We start from the raw sequence: 20,001 nt of genomic DNA, 5'->3' as shown, positions 1-20,001 counted from the left end.
GCAGAAATCTTCCTTGAGGAGCTGGTCAGTTAGCTCAGTGTTAGAGCGCAGTGTTATAACCCCAAGGTCAAGGGTTCAGATTCCCGTACTGGCCAGCTGCCAAAAAAAAAAAAAAAAACCAGAACTCTTCTTTGAGAAACAGTCTTAAAAGTTTATTTATATGGTTTCAGATTTCACAGTACAGCAAATTTTTAATAAACTATCACTTGTTGAGATTTAGTGTAATATTAAAGAATATCCACAATCATCTGAAAAAAGTTATTAAATTACTCCTCTGTTTTATAATGACATAGTTGTGTAAAGCCAGGTTTTCTTCATATACTTTAATGAAAATACCATAATGAAACCAATTGAATGCAGAAGCAGATAAAAGAATCTAGCTGTCTTCTATTAAGCTATACATTAAAGACATTTACAAAAATGTAACCGTGCCACTCTTCTCATATGTATCTTTTTGTTTGGCTTTGAAAAATCTATATAATGTATGCTAACATGTAATGTGTTTTCACTGTTATTTTAAATGAATTAGGAAATAAATATTTTAAGAATTTCTCAGTTTTAATTTCTAATATGATAAATACTGATTGATATAATCTGCTTAAACAAAAGCTCCTGGGAGGGGGTGGTCTTAAATAATTTTTAAGAGTGTAAAGGGGTCCTGAGATCCTAGACAGGTACAATTTCTATTTACCATGTTTACTGTTTGTTATCTTAGATCATTTCTGGGATAGATTAAGCACAACCTACTCCTTACAGTTTATAATTATTACACTGTAACTGCTACTGAGTGGTTTATATCAACACCATGACCAGTTAGTAATTAATTGACAAATTAGTAATGCCAAGGAAAGAACAGGATATTTGCCCTTGCAGGTTTCTACAGACATTCAAGATAACAGGAAAAAATTATTGTCAGACTTATTATAAAATTATTGTCAAACAATATATCACCTATGCTGGGACTGCAATGTGTATGTTTTTTGAAACTGAAAATAACTATATTTTTCCCTTTATAAAATAATCATAAAAAATGTAAGCCTGTATGATACAATAAAGATGATTCTATAAATCACCCAAATCTGTCCACCACCCAAAGACACTATTAACCTTTTGGAATATTTTCTTTCAGGCTTTTTGGGTTTCATTTTTAATATTAGACTGTGTGTGTGTGTACATGTGTGTAAAGAAGAAATAACCCATGTATAAACTTAGCTACAAGAACTCCATGATAAGAAAGAATATCAATTTGAAAATTCCTGGACTCTGAAAATCCCTGGGATCGATTAAGAAAGCTACTGTATAAGCCTGTGTTAATTACATTAAATCCAATGTGAATTGCCTTATATGTTATAATCATTAACTTTCAAATCTAAAATGTGAGTGAGTAACAAATCTGGACATCAAACTGTTTTCCAGCTAAAAATTTTAAGATTGTTAATATACTTAAACCATCCTACTAATATTAAAATGCTGTTCCAAATTAGAATACGCAAAAGTGAATTGTCACAGTGTTTTCTGGTATTTGCATTGCAAAGAATGTCTGTATTTTTAAAGTCTTGTACAGACAGCTAATTATCCCACAGGATCTCTACCTTATCTACCAATTTAGCCTAAAATCTCACTTTAAAAAGTGATGTAATTCCATACATTTACCAACAGTTAAGTCATGTGGAAAGGTAAGAAGTAATTAGCATCAAATGTTTCTTAAATTAATGATTATCTGCTTTTAATTTTTCCTTAAATGTCTTAACAGTCTTTACTATGTAAAATATTAACTTTCCATAGATTAGGCAGATTGAAGCAATTTTTAAGAGGGAACAAAAATTGGCAGAACTGATCATTATGCAATAAAGTTGAAATGATGAAACTCAAAATATGCCAGTGATACTTTTTTTTCCTCACCTACCTTGCAAATGATTCAACTTGACGCTTTTGATTAGTAATCTGCTCTCCTTAAAGAGGAGATAGGTTCTGGCCTGAATTATTTTATGTATTCCTTTAGGTATCACTGACAACTTCCAGCAATCAGATTTTGAACAATGATTATCTAAAATAATTTATTGAGGCCTAAGAGGTTTATTAAAAAGTTATACTATACTGGAAATTATTTCACTATACTTCAATGTATCTTAGATTAAATGAGTTGAGTTGTGAGCAAAATAAAGTCAATCTATAGTGTTGACTTAATATACATTGTTTATAAACTTTAATTTTAAATTATTTCTTCTTGATTTCAAAGTTGTCTTGCACACTGCCCATTTACATATGACATGAATATGAACTGAAAAGGGATCAGATATGAAGAGAGGCATTTATGAACTAAGATAAAGGTAGTCCAAGCAATAAACATGAGAATCGTGTTAACTTATTATATTTTCAGTTTGAACAATGCTAATGTAATAATTAAGTTATTGTTATTAAGGAGCATACTTAATAAAGAGCACTTACTAAAAACATATAAATTAGTTTTAGATTTTATCAAAATCACTGTTTAATTGAAATGGACTTAAAAATTTTGGACCTCAAATAATTCCATTTATATGCATATAGATGTTTTCACAGGCTGTATAAAGTCCCCACCATGGGGACTTTCATTTCAAGATGAATATATACAGCATTTACTTCAGTTCACAAAGTGTGGGCATAAAACAATCTACAGGGCTTTTTAAAGAGTTTAAAAGAGTTCTGATCACCCATGCCAACTTCACTCTTCTCTCTATACAAAACTGCTTTTGAAACCAGGCATTCATTTGCTAAAACAAGGCATCTGCTGTTAAAGAGATTGATTATCCTGGGGCCTGACCTAATTGGGAGATTAGATATGGTTCTCTACTCTGGATGGCATGGTTTATAGAGAAAAAAAATGAGACCAAGAAAAGAGCAAACTTCTTTTGGACTCCAATGCACTTTTGTTTAATGATAATTTTCTTTCAACAGAAACAGAGTACTGCGGATGTCAGGTTGGTGAAATTAGTGTGTTATGAGTTACAAATGCACTGAGTTCACCAGGTCATTTCTTCAGTAACAGGTAATATTCACTCTCACCATATAAACAAAACATTACCAAAAAAATGACTTTTTTTGGTCATATCCCACAGAGTTAAGATGACTATATAATAGACACATACAGATACATACACACACACACACAAACTCAAATCTGGCCTTTTTGCTGATGGTATCATTTCAGTGTTTTCTATTGCCAGTTAGGTATTGTTTTTTCCCTCCCCAAACACAGACATCACCTCATTGCTGTAGCTAATTGCATTTTTCTTCCTAGCCTTTGACAAGCAGACCTTTGTTAATGCTATTCACCAATATATCAGACTCAGGTCATCCATCCAAAACATGACAAAAGACCCAGATGCTCATGTAAATTGCACTCCCCAAAAGTACTGCTTTCTTCCTCCACGCAGATACAGATTCATGACCCCCTCCCATTATTGTTCACTCTCTTTGTTGTCACTTACTCTGTCATGCTTGCAAAAAGTGGTTATTCACAAGCTGTAAGAAACATTATGCTTTGCTTACAAAATAAATCAAATAATCAAGTTGATTATGAAGTTATATATAACTTTCTACACAAAATTTTTAAATAGCTTATTCCTGAACTTAAAAATAGATCCATTTTCCAGAAAGAAGACTTTGCTATTCATTTTTTTCCCTCCCTTCTTGAACTCTCAAGATGAAACCAAGTTTTATTGTCCTCTTTACTGAAAAAAAAAAAAAAAAAAAGGGAAGAAGCTTTCATGTAGAAGTTCAGGCAGCAGTGCAATTACTGAATCATTCATAAAATATCTCATTTATAATTAAAAAGTGAATTTTACTACTTGATGCTTTCTTTTTGCCTTCAGTACAATTTGCACTAAGCATTAATTACTCAGAATTTTTACTTTCTAAAGCCTTAAGTAACTTAAAAATAATTTTAAGATACTTAGCAACTACTATAATGATGCTTTTAAAAGAAGGTTACTATAGGTTCAAATGGTATAGGGAACACACTATGTGTGTGCAGATATATCAGCATTCCAGAAGCAAGACTCCTTATTATTCACTTTTCACCCTTTCACTGCATATATTTTAATATTTACAATTTTTGGACACTAAGTCTCTGTAAGGGAAGGCAGAAATAGATAATCTGTTAAACAGAAAAACAATTTATCCAGATAGAAGTCAACAACAATATTTTGGCATTTTAAGGAAAGCACAAAGATCAAACTATTATATATATTGATTTCTGACCTTAATTTTAAAGACTTTCAAATTTAATTAAAATTGAGTGAAAACTTAGAAATAAGAAACTTACAGGGTTACAAGCACTACTATCCTTATCTTCCACTCACAAATAAAACCACATTAAATTTAATATACTCATCTGTTAGTCACAATATCAAAAGAAGGCAGAAATACTTTAGTGAGCTTATATAATGGAATGACGTAAAACATTAGTAGTCACTAAAGCTTAGCAAATATTATAAAATATATCAGTAACTTTAGGAACTGAATGACACAGGCCATCAATTTATCAGAATTCTCTATGATATGGTTGATGTGTGCACTGAATAAAATCAGAACAGAGAGCAGGAAAGTTCACACAAAAAAGAGCAATGAAAGACAAACCAAACAAGGCCAAGAAGAAAGGATAGGAGCTAAAGAGAAGACTGAAAATTTGGAGGAGTTAAAAGAGCAGAAATCAAAGACTCCGGAAAATGGGGGTGAAGGGGAGAGGAGGGGGAAATTGATGAATCTATGACAGTGAGGAAAAACGAGGGATTTTTCCTGGTAATTATAGCATTCACTAGAATTTAAATAGTGAAGTCTTGAGTGCTTCATGCCTAGACTGTTACTATACATTTCCAATCTGTATTTTACCTCTGCTGTGATAACGTTACTAAAACACAACTTTAATTATATTATTCTCAATATGATTATATAAAAACTTTCTTCAGGAGCTCTCTAATGTCTCCTGGGAAACTCTAGACATTTAGACTGCCACTTCAGGCTATCTAGAAAAAGGACTCAGATGTGATCTTATTACATGAAGACTGTCCTGGGGAAAAGTGAGCTGGTTTGATGTTTCCACGCTTTTGTTCCATTGATTTTAAGTTCTGTGCCTATGATGTCCTTCCTATATGTCTACATCTAAAAAGGTTTTCTTCTTACCTTTTCTTTATAGCCCAGACTGGACTCCGTGTTCTCCATTAAACCTTCCCTGACTGATACCCAACTTTGCCTGTGGAAGTTCTCAGAACCTTTTAGGTCCTCCAAGAAACATTCCTTTAGGTATCTTTAAATTCATTTTGCAATTACTGCACTCATTCATTTAGTTCTCATCTCATACCTCCTTATGTGCAGATATTTTTGTGTACTGACTCCACAACTAGATTCACCTGGCAAAGAAAGCCTTTTTTTTCTGTTGTTTTCCTCTTGCATCCACACAGCACCACACCGTGAGATACACAGTACCCAATAAACATCTGTTGAGGAACAGTGGTCAGTATTTTTATTTCTCCTTGGTTGACTTTTCATCCCATCCCCCACAATGGCTGCTAAAAAAATCTTTCCAACTCTTTTCACTTATCTAACCTTACATTTCCTCTCCACACTTCCTGATCTTGCCTCCTTTTCCATTGAGAAGCTAAAGATTATCCTTCACATAACATTTCATCAAAATTAAGAATTTACCTATGACCTCGCCTCTCCTCTACACCTTATTCTCAATTTCCCAGAGGGAGGTGTCTCTTCCAAGGCTTATTTTCCATCTGGGTGTCTGATGCCAGTGCTTTCTGGAGCCTCAGGTGTGTGGCTCTATTAGTTACATCTTTCCAACTTTCAACCTCAGTTTTTGTATTTCTTCTGGCTCTCTTTCCTTTAAATAGCCTAAAAACAAAATTTACAAGACCCAGCAATTGCTTATTTTGTTTCCCTCCTCTCAGTTTGTCTTACATGCCTCTGCTTCTACCTCCTCATCCCTCACTTCCAAACTCCTTGCAAAAGACTTCCATCCCCTACCATTTGACCTGAATTGCCTCCTCTTAGTTCACCAAAAATCTTTTAAATACAAAATCTAATGACTTTTCCCCAGTCATTCTTATTTGTGTGGAACTGTGTACTAAACTACTAAAATAATATTTTTACACCTAACCCAAACTCACTAGCCAGGTTTTTATAATATTCACTTCTCATGATTTGCTTCCTACTTTCCCAATTTTTCTGTTTCCTTCACTGCCTCTTCTTCCTCCATCTGTCATTTTGTTAGTTATTACCCCCAAATCCCTCCCTAAATCTTTTTTCTTCCTGGCCTAAAGTTTCTTGAAAGAAAACTAACTCAATGCCGCAAACTTAGCTATCATCTCCAAGTATACAACTCCACTATGACCTCTAAGAATCAAGACTTTATTCTTCAAAGTTCAACCAAACATATCTGTACACAATTTCAAAATCCCTCTCAAATTTGTCATCTCTTTACATTTCTACTGTACAGTACATCTCATTTCCTTTTGCCAGAACTATCAGTAGAGTTGGCAAGTCAAGCAATAGGCTGGATTTTAACTAATATTCTATACCTTGGCCAGAGCATTTGTGTAATGCTCAAAATAAAAAAAATTAAAAAAAAACTATACCTGTTGTTGCAGCCCTAATCAGGGAATCCCTTTTGGCTGTCCACTCTTAGCCAAAAGAACCAATACTCCACCCTGGATCCTATCCCTTCCCTCACTTTTGGCTTCTATTCTTTGCTCCAACACTAAGTTACCAGCCATTAAGCTCCATTGGGTTCCATTGCTAGTTAGGTCCCAGGAGTTTCACATTAAGGATGGAGGAAGGGACATGGCATGAGGATCCACTACAGTTTGCTTCAAGGTAGATTATCTAAAATACAGTCAGACCTTCCATACTTTAGTATTCATATCCAGCTATCATCAAGATTGCTTAAATTTGACTCCACTTCTCCTAGCTTGGTGATCTTGGATAAATTATTCACTTCCTTCTGTACCTTAGTTTCTTCAGCTGTAAAACACAGGTAATTGTAATATCTCATGAGCTTGTGAAAGAATAAATAAACTGATTCATGTAAAGCAGGTGAAAGAGTGCCTGGCAGATAAGATGTCCTCAATAAATGTTAGCCATCATCATTATATCTTATATGTAAGAATAGAAAGAGAGTGTCTGTCCCCATCTTAAGCTGTTCTATCTATGGCTTCCTTTGGTTATCCTAGACTAAACACGTACCATGGAAAAGTGGGGGGAAAGCTATCTAAATAACAACAACAATAATATAACAAAACAACAAGAATAACATGATATATTAACATTAAGCCAAAGCTTCACTTGAATTATCTCATGTAATCCTAATAAAAATTTTATGTGGCAAGTACCATCGTTACCCCCATTTAACAGATGAGGAAAAGAATCCTAGTGAAACTCTTCTTAAATTGTCCAGATATTCTGCTTCTAAAAAGTTTCTCTAGAACATGCTAGGCTGACATCCCTTTTTAGCATATCTGGCTGTGAACTCTGCTGTTGGTAGATTGCTTAGAGATTCCTCCCTCTTTAGACAGTGCCATGACACTTCACCTGTATGCTACTAGTAGTAAAGCTCTTCTTCATGTGATCCAAGTCAGCTTTTTATCACATAAGAATTTGTTAAAATTCCTAAGAGGGCTTTTATTCTGTGCTTGAGCAGATTTAAGCAGAAAATAAATGGGGCTCAAAAATCTGGGGCACTCGTTCCCAATAAGAAGAATGTATTTTCCTCATAAGATTGTTCTGAGAGAGGCCAGCATGGAGAATGATAGCTCAAATTTCCACACAGGCATGCAGGTCAGCCATCCTAGTTACACCTATTCCATATTTACATGGGAGGGGGTACAAGAAAGAAACATTACCATTCCCAATTAAGGGTGCCTTATCTCTCAACCAATAGGATTTCTGCATACATCCTCTAAACCAGTGACTTCCAATGTGGAATATATACTCATATGCACAAAACAATCCATTGAGTGTACAGGAAGGAATGTTAGAATTTCTATTTACATTTATTTTTTAATCTAAGAAAATAAATTAAGCTTTACTAAAATTTAAAAAATGGATTGATGCTGCCTACTCACACAGACTGCATATAAGAAAGTCACAGGTCATGATAGGTATCCTGAGGAAATGAAGGTCAACCATTCCAGATTTACTGGACCCTTCTCTTTGCAGGTAACAACCAGTACTGTGCTATCAAACAAGAATTTCAAAAAAATTAACACTCATTCATTCTGTTTTTCAAAGAATGACATTTTAAAATAAATGAGCAAGTAAATATTTTTCAGAAGCCATTCATGCTACTGAGAAAGCATGTTTGCGTTGACTACTTTTTAAAAAACTTTCCATTTGCACAATTGAAAAACTTAGAAACAGATTTCTTTAAACTACTTACAATTTTTCTAATTATGAGTAAGATCTAAAACTAATTAAAAGGTGGAAACAACCCATTCAATTGATCTGAAAGTTTTCTGCTTGTACGGATCAAGTAAGAATTTAGCAGGTTTCCTATCAATTCCATTTTTAGAAACACCATGATTAACCAGTCAAATCCATCAATCACACGAATTAGACTACTCTGATTGTTGCTTTGCCTCTGCTGTGCATTACAGTAACTACATCCACCTTGCCTTTGACAATTGAATGCCACCATTTGGTGCCTACCACCCCAGGATCTAATTACTCCCATTGCATTTCAGTTTTCCAACTGAGTGACTGCGGTTTTCATTTTACAGTCTGACCTACAGAGAAGAGCAATCACAGATCTCATCAGGGATGTTGGGGCTACCCCACAAATGTACTTCTCAAAGCACTGGTGATAGTTATGCTTTCTGAACCCTCCCAGTGTGGGTGAGTAGGTTTTAAGTGACAAATCCATTCTAGCATTTCAATCTCCCTAAGCCTTTGAATCCCTTTCTCTAAGGTAAACCAAGGGAGATCAGGCATCTCTAACATTCACGGTGGGACATCTCTCGACCCAGGTGTTAGCCAACCAATTAACCAAACTATTAGCATCTGTCCTAACCCCTGAGCTGCAACATTAAATGCAGGTTCTCTGCTTAGATAAACTATATCAAAAAATGTGTCCTGATCCAACTTTGTTACTTCCACAATTATCCCGCATAATATCCATTCCCACACATGATCCCCAGATTTTGTTACAGAGCTCATAGGTCCGGCTGCCTGCCCCCTCTCAAAAATAAACTGCTCAAGGGCTGGCTGGTTAGCTAACTTGGGAGAGCATAGTGCTGATAACACCAAGGTCAATGGTGGCCATACTGGCCAGCTGCCAAAAAAAGAAAAGAAAAAAAACACTCAAAAATCAAATGTTGGTGAAAATGGAAGTCAGATTTTATTCAGGAATACTGGTGATCTGAGGAGAGATGTTAGGCTAACTCATCTCTCCAATAAACTTGAAGGAGAATGGCCAGACTAAATCCATCTCAAAGAGTGAGGTTTACTGAGGGGTTTTTAAAGAGGGGCTGAGGGAATGGAACATGGGAAAATAAAAAGCAAGAGGGAGGAAGATGTGATCTGTGGGGGCTCTGTGCAAGGTCTTTCCAAGGCTCCATCTGGTTTCTGCTCACATCTTTGCTGATATCTCAGGGTCTGGGTAGTACATGCAATTCTGCAGCATCAGATTGGCTGGAAAACAACTTTACATTTATGCAAATAATGTCATCTTGCCCTATAACCAAGGTTCAAAATATCAAATAACCATGGGAAAAGAGGGAACTCAGAGAAATGCATGCCAAGAAAAAAAAAACTGTGCTCTTTTAAAATTTTCCTACAGCTCATGCAATTTTAGGTCCTAACATGTCTTCAGTCCTGCTCACTCCAACAACTTCTGCTTGTATAAACTAGAAAACTCAAGTAGCTCTTTCAGAGTGTAGCACATCTCCTCATCAGTCACACTTTGTACCTCACTATTAAGGGCCTGTTAAGACTTGGGTCTAGTTATAGATCTAGAAGCAAAGAGGGGTGGTAGGGGTGGGTCCTGAGGAGAATCAGCACTGTCCTGCTTGTTAACTGACTCAGGCGAGGCCAATAATCTCCTCAGAGTTGAAAGGCTGATACCATTGTGGGCGGGGATGCTGCTGGGGGATGGGGCTGGGGAGGCCACTTCTGCTAGCAAACAAGATTCATCAGAATTTAGGAGCTCAAAATTCCCAGCCTCACCAGGGTCTTCCCACATGTCCCTATCCCAACTTACAGAATCCTATTCTTTCCCAACCAATGCCCTCGTTTTACCAGTAGACACCCTGTGAGGCTAAGAGTTTAACTTTCCTTGTAATTCAGCCAATCGCATGATGAGGGCTTATATTTGATTTTCAGCAATTTCAGCTCTATGGCTACAGGATGGAAGATTCTGGCTCAGGGCACACTTAGAAGGTCTTAGGCTACTGTTAAATAAAAACTATCAGAGGCCACTTCTGGTACCAAAATCTGTATTAGTCGGGGTTCTCCAAAGAGACAAAATCAATAGGATATATGAGGGTACTTCAAAAAGTTCATGAAAAGATTTGTATTATCTTTTAATTCTATTTTTCCACAAACTTGTTGAAGTGCCCTCATGTGTCTGTATACAGTATATAGATATATGAAAGGAGACGTCCCACAACAGGCCATCTGCAACCATCTGCAAGCTGGAGACCCTGGGATGCCAGTAGCATGTCTTAGTCCAAGTCTAAGAACCGGAGAAGCTAATGGTGTAATTCTCAGTCCAAGGCCAAAAGAAGGACTAAGAACTGGGGATAGGGTGTGGAGATAGGGAATGCTGGTCTAAGTCCTAGAGTCCCAAGGCCAGAGAGCCTGGGGTCCTGATGTCCAAGGACAGGAGGAGAAGAGTGTGTCCCAGCACCAGGACAGAAAAGTGGGAAATCCTTTTCTTCCCTTTTTTGTTCTATCTGGGCCCCCATCTGACTGGATGGTGCCCGCCCAGATTGAGGGCAGATCTTCTCCAGTCAGTCCATTGACTCACACGCCAATCTCCTCTGTAAACACCCCCACAGATACACTCAGAAGTAATGCTTTACCAGTTCTCTAGGTATTCCTTAATCCAGTCAAGTTAACAACTAAAAGTAACCATCACATTTCCCAAACTAACAGAAAGGTAATTATGTTTTGTATTTTTAACAAATGGGTCAAAAAAAAAAACTGCTTAAGCCTTTGTTTTTGGACACATTTGTTAAAATGATAAAAATACATCACATCTTAATTAGCTTGTAACACCACCTAATGGGCACCGGGAAAATGGAAATTTAATAATTCCTTTTCAACAAAACCTTTGCATAATTGCTAATATAGGTAAATAAAAAGAAATAAGCAATAGTGCACTTTCTTCCATTTGGATCTTCATATCTTTGCGATGTATCTTTTTTTAGTTCTGATGGACAAAAATTACAAACCTCCAAAAACACTCAAACAAATCCAATCATTAAAGCTGAAGAATAAGACTTTTAAATCACTCTTTCAAAAATAATTAAATCAAGATTTTTAAAAATGATGCATATTCACTACATAAGTCTTAATATAGTGATTAAAATGTTTAGTGGAAGTAAAAATAATTTATTTTCTAATGATATAACAGGAATTATTTTTTAAAATAAATATTTCCTTATTTCATCTTCTTAATTTATAACAACTATGTATAACACATATATATATTGCCTAACACTGTGGAAAATGCTTACGATTTAGAGATAACCAATATTTACATAGGTGTATTCATCACTTTTTCTGTTACTGATAGTATATACAATTTTAGACAAGAGTTTTGAGAAAGAGAAGCGGTACATTCATATTTTCAGACTCCTTCAAATAACCTTCCTGCAAGTTCCAATCTCCCACCAGGAAAAGGAAAGTGTACTTGGGGCATAGATGTATGTATAACCTGCTCTTCCCACACTCCTGATCTTTTTCCTAAGGCAGGCAGGCAGGCAGACAGGCATCCCTGGAGTTGAAACACATAATTTCATAATTTCCTAAAACATTCAACTTCTATGTCACAGTAGTATTTTTGGCTGCTCTTGAGAGTTAAATATTATAATTTCTTATGATTTCAATGGATCCTAACTCAAAATTAATAAGAATATTATTCTCAAAATAAGAGCACCTCAAAGTTAATAAGAATCTTAATGTAAAATTCCCAAAAAAGGAATATATTTTATTAATAATCTTTTAATTATGCAAATTTGTAACCACACCTTACATTTAACACTCAAAATTCTGTGAAAATATTTTAAAATATGTAAATGCTATAGTCTGTTGCTCTCATACTAGAGTCTGTGAGAATATTCCTGGACATATACTACTTAAATGAACTTTTTCAAGTTTTCTTCCATTTTGCTGATAATGTAACACAGATTAAGACAGACATATCCTGGATCACCTGAAACACTAACTTAAAATACAGAATTGCTATCTATTTCAGTGCAAAAAATTAGCATCTGTATTTATAACCATATTAGGACTAAGCAATCATAAAAATACACCATTTAATTTTTAATCCTCTTGATCTCCAACTTTAAAACAAAAACTGGAGTTTGGTAAGCCTTTATTGTTGTTGGTTGATGTTAAATGTGTTATGTACATTATTCAAGAATAAAAAAACACATTGTCATATTCAATTTATAAGTGGAAAATTCCAATATAAATAATGAAATTAATGTGCATGACTGTTCCATAATCTCATAAATATGGCTTAACCACTGTATTGTTTGAAGGTGCTATTAAATAAAAGGCAAGTTATAAGAAAACTATTCCAGTTGAAAAGCCAAGTTTATCTAAATCGAAAATATAAACAAATAAAGCAAAGTGACTTTTTATGTTTTTAGAAGGCTTTCTCTTCCCATAAGTGTTTTCTTAAATGGTATTGAGAAAGGCCTAAATTTATTGTCTATTTATTTTATGTATGAAGCTCCTTAAAAAATATTTTTCAACTTAACATCTTAATTATTAGTTGGTATTTACATATTAAGCAACAACACAAACAATCCCATACACGATACATTCAGAAGCAATCGGCTAAAACTGTACTACTACAGGCATAAAATGTCTGACCAAATTTAATATGTAATTATAAAATGATTTAACACATTAAATCAATTTTTATTAATTATAATGGAACCACAGTTTGTTAAATCTTCACAGAGGATTTGTGTTGGTAGTTTCCATATCTGACTGTTCTGAGCTCTTTTGAATTTCAATTATATTTAAAAATATATTGGGCTGTCAAATCCAATTGATTGCAGAATCCAGTCTTCATACATATGTGTTTATATATATGTGTATGTGTATATACGTGTGTGTATATGTGCATACACACATATATATTTCATATATTATATAATCCATATATACGTTAAATCTATGAGGCTTAAATATTAATAAATTATCATCTACCTTTCAAATTATACCTCTTGGTACCAAATTATAGTTGAGCTATGAAAAGACTAAGTGACTATACATCACTAACATAATAAAGTTATAATAAAATATCAAAATACAATCATAATGAAACATGGTAATACTTTCTAATGATGAACTACCTATGTTTTTTCATTACAAGAACTTATAGAATTATTAACGTTTTCAATAATATTTAGTACTTAATTTTAACTCAAGATAAAATGTTAATATCCTATGTCTGCAAGTGGATTATTAAAAATTATGAATTTTGCCAGTATGGAGATATATTTGTTGACTCTATTAAGCCAATGCTTATTAATAAAATGTCATGATTCAAACTCATCATGCTTTTTTTTTTTTTTTTTTTGAGCATGCAAACCAATGATTAAAGAATCCTTAGGAGGAAAGTACAGAGGAAAAAATGGGACTTTAAGAGATTTACACTATGGGCCGACCCTGTGGTTCACTTGGGAGAGTCAGGCGCTGGTAGCGCCGCAGCCGTAGGTTCAGATCCTATAGAGGGATGGCTGGTGCGCTCACTGGCTGAGCGTGGTGCAGACCACACCATGCCAAGGGTTGCGATCCCCTTACCAGTCAAAAAAAAGAGATTTACACTATGTAATTTAATTCTTAAACCTATGAAAAAAAATATAAGAATTCATTAAATTTAAAAAATAAACCTTAATCAGAGTACAAAATTACTGATTTAATTCTTACCCTTCACATAAAATGAAAAATAATGTATATGATACAAAAAAAATAGAATAACTCTAAGTTTTATGACAAAATCTTTTTTTTTTTTAAAGCAAATTCCCCAAACTGAAACACCTTATATGCAAAAAGGGTTTTTTCCACAAAATTTGGTAGGTAAATGTCCTGTAAAAATTATCATAAATATCCCCTATTGTTCTACTAAAACTTAGGATAAACTGCTCTTTTCAAGATGTTGGCCTCAAGAATAAAATAACTGCTGGCTATTTGATAGAACATGCTCATAAGTCTATAAGGATGATTCAATTACCTAAACTGATTTCTTTTTCCATGTGACAACAAATTAATATGCAAGTTAAATATAAATATATATAACCTCATATATATGTTTCCAGTATACATGTGTACATATACTAAATGTTTAAAAGGAGGATACCAATTTTGTAATATATTGACTCAACATTTCATTCTTAGGTATTCCACATGTAAGAATACCTTAGAAACTACTAAATTCATTTTTCCTACATTTCTCATTGAACTGAAGCACATACATATATATAAGGGGGCTTCAGAATGTTCATGGAAAGATTTATATTATCTTTTTCTTTTTTTTTAAGAAGATGACTGGTATTTGGATCTTAACCCTTGACTTGGTGTTGTCAGCACCACACTCTCCCAAGTGAGCCAACCTGCCATCCTTATATAGGGATCCGAACCCATGGCCTTGCTGTTATCAGCACCACACTCTCCCAAGTGAGCCACGGGCTGGCCCTAAGATTTGTTTTAACTTTTAATTACCTTTTCCACAAACTTTTTCAAGTACCCTTGTATGTACCAAATGTTTACAAAGTACTATTTCACATGTAAACAGTGCCATCTTCTGGTAATTGCGAATATTTGTGTAGCTCCATAAACTTCATTACGGTTTGAAACTGCCATTTTGACTAGTTATGTGTACAAGCTTCTGATAAAAATCCTTAGCCTAAAATCAATTAAATTTTCTTCTTTTCAAAATAACCTTTAACAATATAAGAGCATTTTCCAGCATCTCTTCAAATAGATATAATTTATAAGGAGACTAAGCCCAGAACCCTAGATTCTCTATTAAATATTCTAACTAGATATTGAATCTTAGACTAACTATATAGCCACTCTGGACCTCAATTTCCTTATCTATAAGATTGTTCAACTAAGTCATTAATCAAGTTACTTTCATTCTAAAATTCCATTTGATTCTAGCTTTAGAAGATTTAATGAGTTATTTCTGTTTTTAGCACCCTAATATAAAATATAGGCCTTTTTATGACATACTTTTTCTTAGTTATCTTTTATTAATATGAGTTTGTTTGGTTATACATTCTGCTTGAATATTCCTCAGAAAAAAAAGTCTTAATTTATACTTCTCCACGTCCGAAGAGTCTTCTCCTAAACAATTCACATTAAAAAGATTTCATTGATTTGTGAAGAAAAGTAAACTCAAGTAACGAAAACAAGTTTTTAAGAAACATTTTGTAAAGATAAGTGTTCATGTTTTGGTAAGATGGGGTCAATGCCCAACCAAATTCCCAAAAGTTCATTGGAAAAAGTCTTTCCAAAGCTTCTAGAATCTTAAGTGTTATTGTGATAAATAAGAACTAGAAGTAGCTCAGAATTTGGGTAGTTCTTCCCACCATAGCTTGGAGTAATATTACACTGTGTTGCAGGCTTGACACCTTGGGTTTTATCTGCACTACCATTTCTTTCTTCTTCCTTATCAATCATCAACTCAGCTCTTTTTTCAAAATGTCCTAGCCCTGAACACTGAAATATTCATCATAGTCCACTGCTTTTCAAAGGGTGGTCTAAGGACTTGCACAAGAATCATTTGGTATGCTTGTTAAAATATGTCATCCCCTAGACTCTATACTGTAGACCAGCACTGTCCAATAGAAATATAACATGAGTTGAATATATAATTTTAAATGTCCTGGTAGTCACATTAAAAATTACTAAAAAGAAACAAGTAAAATTATTTTAATATATTTTATTTAATCCAATGCATGTAAAATATCGGGGTTTTAAAAAACATTTATTTTTATTATTATTATTATTACTATTATTATTATTATTATTATTATTACTATTATTGTTATTGTTATTGTGTGTGTATCTGGCCATTAAGGGATCCAAACCCTTGACCTTGGTGTTACCAGCACCAAGCCCTAACCAAGTGAGCTAACTGGCTGACCCTATCATATTAATATGTAATCAATTAGAAAACAAATTTACAAGCTACCTTACATTCATTTATTTTTTTGGTACTAAGTCTTTGAAATCTGATATTTTACACATGCAGCATATATCAGTTCAGACCTGCATATTTTAAGTGCTTAAGAGCCACCAGTAGCTAGTGACTATCATATCGGACTGAACCACCTTTGGGGAAGGAGGAATAAAATACAAGAGTTTGCAAAATACTTAGGTAATTCCTCTACATATCAAGTTTGAGGACCACCACTCTAAACTGTCCTGTACACAATCCATTCTATAACCATTAGTAAATTAATACTTGAAAAAATACCCTTTTAATTATGTCAATCCTAAGAACTTAGAAATCCCTGGTACTTCTAGTTCAATAAACTCAGATGGGTATTCAAAGCTCCCTAAAAGTGGCATCACTCATCTATCCAAACTGCTCTCCAGTTAGAAATTGTTTTCGGTTCTTCCATGAAGTTTTCCTAGGCAAATATGCAAATGATCATTCATTCAACAAATATTTGTAGAGAATCCACTAAATGCTATCATTGATCTCACAGGTTTTAAAGAAAAATAAAAACGGAGGTCACAGTTTAAATATATTCCAAGGCCAACTGCCCATAACCACATAACCAAAACTTAAGTCATCCTGATTTTCCCTAAAATGCTATCTCTGATCATAAACACAAAATGTAAGCTTTGGGCTGGGCAGTTAGCTCAACTGGTTAGAGCACAGTGCTAATAACAACAATCCCATGCCAGCCAGCTGTCAACAACAAACAAACAAACAAAATATATAAGATTTACATCCTCATCATTATGATGCAGTGAAATTAAGCCAATCAGCTATAGTAAAATCTGCTTAAGTAGCTCTGTTTGTCCTAAAAAAAAAAAAAAAACCCTTCATATATAACAGCCAATCACAAAAGAGGTCAAAATATGCTTCATAAACATGAAGCTGCAAAGCAAACTTCTTAACACTTGAAGACTACCAGATTGAGATCTGTACTTCTGTATGACAATAAACTTTTAGATTTATGCTAACTTGATATGATTTTATTTTTGACATAGGAAAACAGGGAAGCTATAACACAAATCATTACATAATTATTTACAATGAAAGAAATACTCTGAAGTAGCAGTATGAAATGCCTTGAGAATACTTAAGAGCAGGTCCTTACACAGTCTGAGGGGTCAAAGAAAATACCTTTAATACAGTAACATTTAAGTTAAGAAAGGGTGTGAATATGATTAGGAATCTGAACAGATAAAATGAAATTTCTAGGCACAGGAAAATACATGATGGACAGCCTTGAGATGGAAAAGAGTATGAGTGCCAAATTACTAAAAGGAGCAGACAGATTAGGAAACTAATTGGAAAGGGGGCTGCTGAGGCAGGCATATGCCAGATAAAGCCAAATATCAGATTCCATTTTTCTTTTCTTTTTTAAAAATTACGATCTGCCCTCCATGTCAAGGGGTTCGTATCTAAGGATTCAACCAAAGCTTGAAAATATTTGATTTAAAAAACCAACAATAAAAATAACAATACAACAATAAAAATACAAATTAAAAAAATACAGAATAACAACTATTTACATAACATTTACATTGTATTTGGTATTATAGGGAATCTAGAGATGATTTAAAGTATGTGCATAGGTTATATGCAAACACTATGCTATTTTATATCAGGAACTTCAGCATCTGTGGAGTTTGGTATCTGTGGGGGGACCTGGAACCAATCCTCCTTGGATACAGAGGGACAACTGGGTACATGTTTAAACAAAACTAGATTACGAAATCCACAAAAGGATTGGACCATTCCTTCTAAACCTTATATTTATTATATATCTTCATAGAGTACATATATTTAATAAATGCTTCCTTTATACACAGAAAAATCATATATTTTGCTGACCTTTTAATTTCTAGAATCTCCAGGTTATACTAACAATTATTTGTATCTTCAGATAATTTATAATCTATAGCACTATGAAACCCACAAAAGTCTTTCCTGAAGTGCTAAGTTTTAACATAAAGTTCCTGGGAGAGGCAATTTTTGTATGGAGAAGGGTAGGCACCATGTTCTACCAGCATGATGGTAAAATTCTGGCCCTAACCCAACTCCCAATGAAAAGGGTAAAGGACATCCAACCTCCTTGCTCCTTATTCCTCACTTTCCCTGACATCACTGTTCTTCACATCAAAGATTGTAATTTATGATTTATACATATACTCTCACACACCCAGACTAAAGGGTGTAAGGAAAATATTTTAGTTGGTCAAGTCAGCCTATTATTTATCATACCTGTGTTTTCACTCTTCAAATTGATCAAAATCTGATATATAACACTAAGACAGGCAGAATTCTAAGATGGTTCCCCAAACTCCTGGCTCCTAGTGAGCACGTCCTAGATAATCCTCTCCCTTTGAGTTTGGGCAGAACATATGAATATGAAGGAATGTCACTTCAGGGATTAGGTTCCTCCAAAGGGAGATTATCTGACTGGGTCTGACCTAATCAGGTGAGCCCTAAACAGAGATCAGGGTCTCCCAAAGTTAGAGAGACTGGAGGTGTGAGAAGGCCTACGGAAGGGCTACTGGGCAAACACAAAAGACTGGCCTCTGACCAACAGCTAGCAAGACAACAGGGACCTCAGTCCAACAACCAGGGGGCTTGGAAGAGGATCCCAAACCTCAAATGAGATGCTACTTGCAGACCCTTTGACTTGCAGTCTCATGTGACTGAGCAGATATCCAGCCATGCCATGCCCAAACGTCTGACCTACAGGACTGAGATAATAACTGGCTGCTGTTTTTAAACCACTAATTTGTGGTAATTTGTTATACAATAATAGAAAACTAATACACGGGCATTTCTCATATAATTAAATAACAGTATGTTTGGTAGATATGAAAAATTTTCGGACATTTTAGCTGCTTTAAGAATAAAATTCTTTCAAAAAAATGTTCAAAGAACATTAACTGTGCCCTATCTCCTTAATACTTCTCACCCTAACATGAAAAGTCATTGTGAACCAAAATTCACTGAAAAATTCTTCACTGTTGATGGGCTTTTTTGGTTAGGTGACCTTATTCCTGGCCAGCCGCTGAAGGGTGGGCGGAGTGGACAGGGCGCAACCTGGACCACCAGCCAGAGACCCCAACCTCCCAGACTCTGCCCCGCCTCGGATGGAAGCCCTAAGCCCACGAAAGACGTTGACAGGGGACAGAAAAGCAAATGTGGTTCGTCCCTTTAATCCCTAACCCTACTTCTCGGGAAAGCCGAGTTCTCACGCAGAAAGCAAGCCCTCTAAAGCTACGGCTTGGCTACCGCACTCGCAGTTGGTTTACAAATTCTCAAAGCAAATGACAGAAGTTTCCACTAGCGATCACTGGGACCACTTCAGGCGCAGATGACGCAAAGTTCTTATCAGTTTGAAAATACAGATATTGTGCTCCTTGGTCGCTCAGTCCACAGGCCTAGGGAGAGGCCACTAAAATCGGGATCTTCCGTGTTCTTCCCTCGTCCCATCTACTTGACCACAGCCAGAGATGGCCAGTCTCCGAAAAGTCACCTACCCGCGCGTGAAAACCCGGAACGGGATCTACGCG

This window comes from Cynocephalus volans, chromosome 9 (genome assembly GCF_027409185.1).
Source record: "Cynocephalus volans isolate mCynVol1 chromosome 9, mCynVol1.pri, whole genome shotgun sequence".
NCBI classification, from domain to species: domain Eukaryota; kingdom Metazoa; phylum Chordata; class Mammalia; order Dermoptera; family Cynocephalidae; genus Cynocephalus; species Cynocephalus volans.
This window is presented reverse-complemented; position numbering follows the sequence as displayed.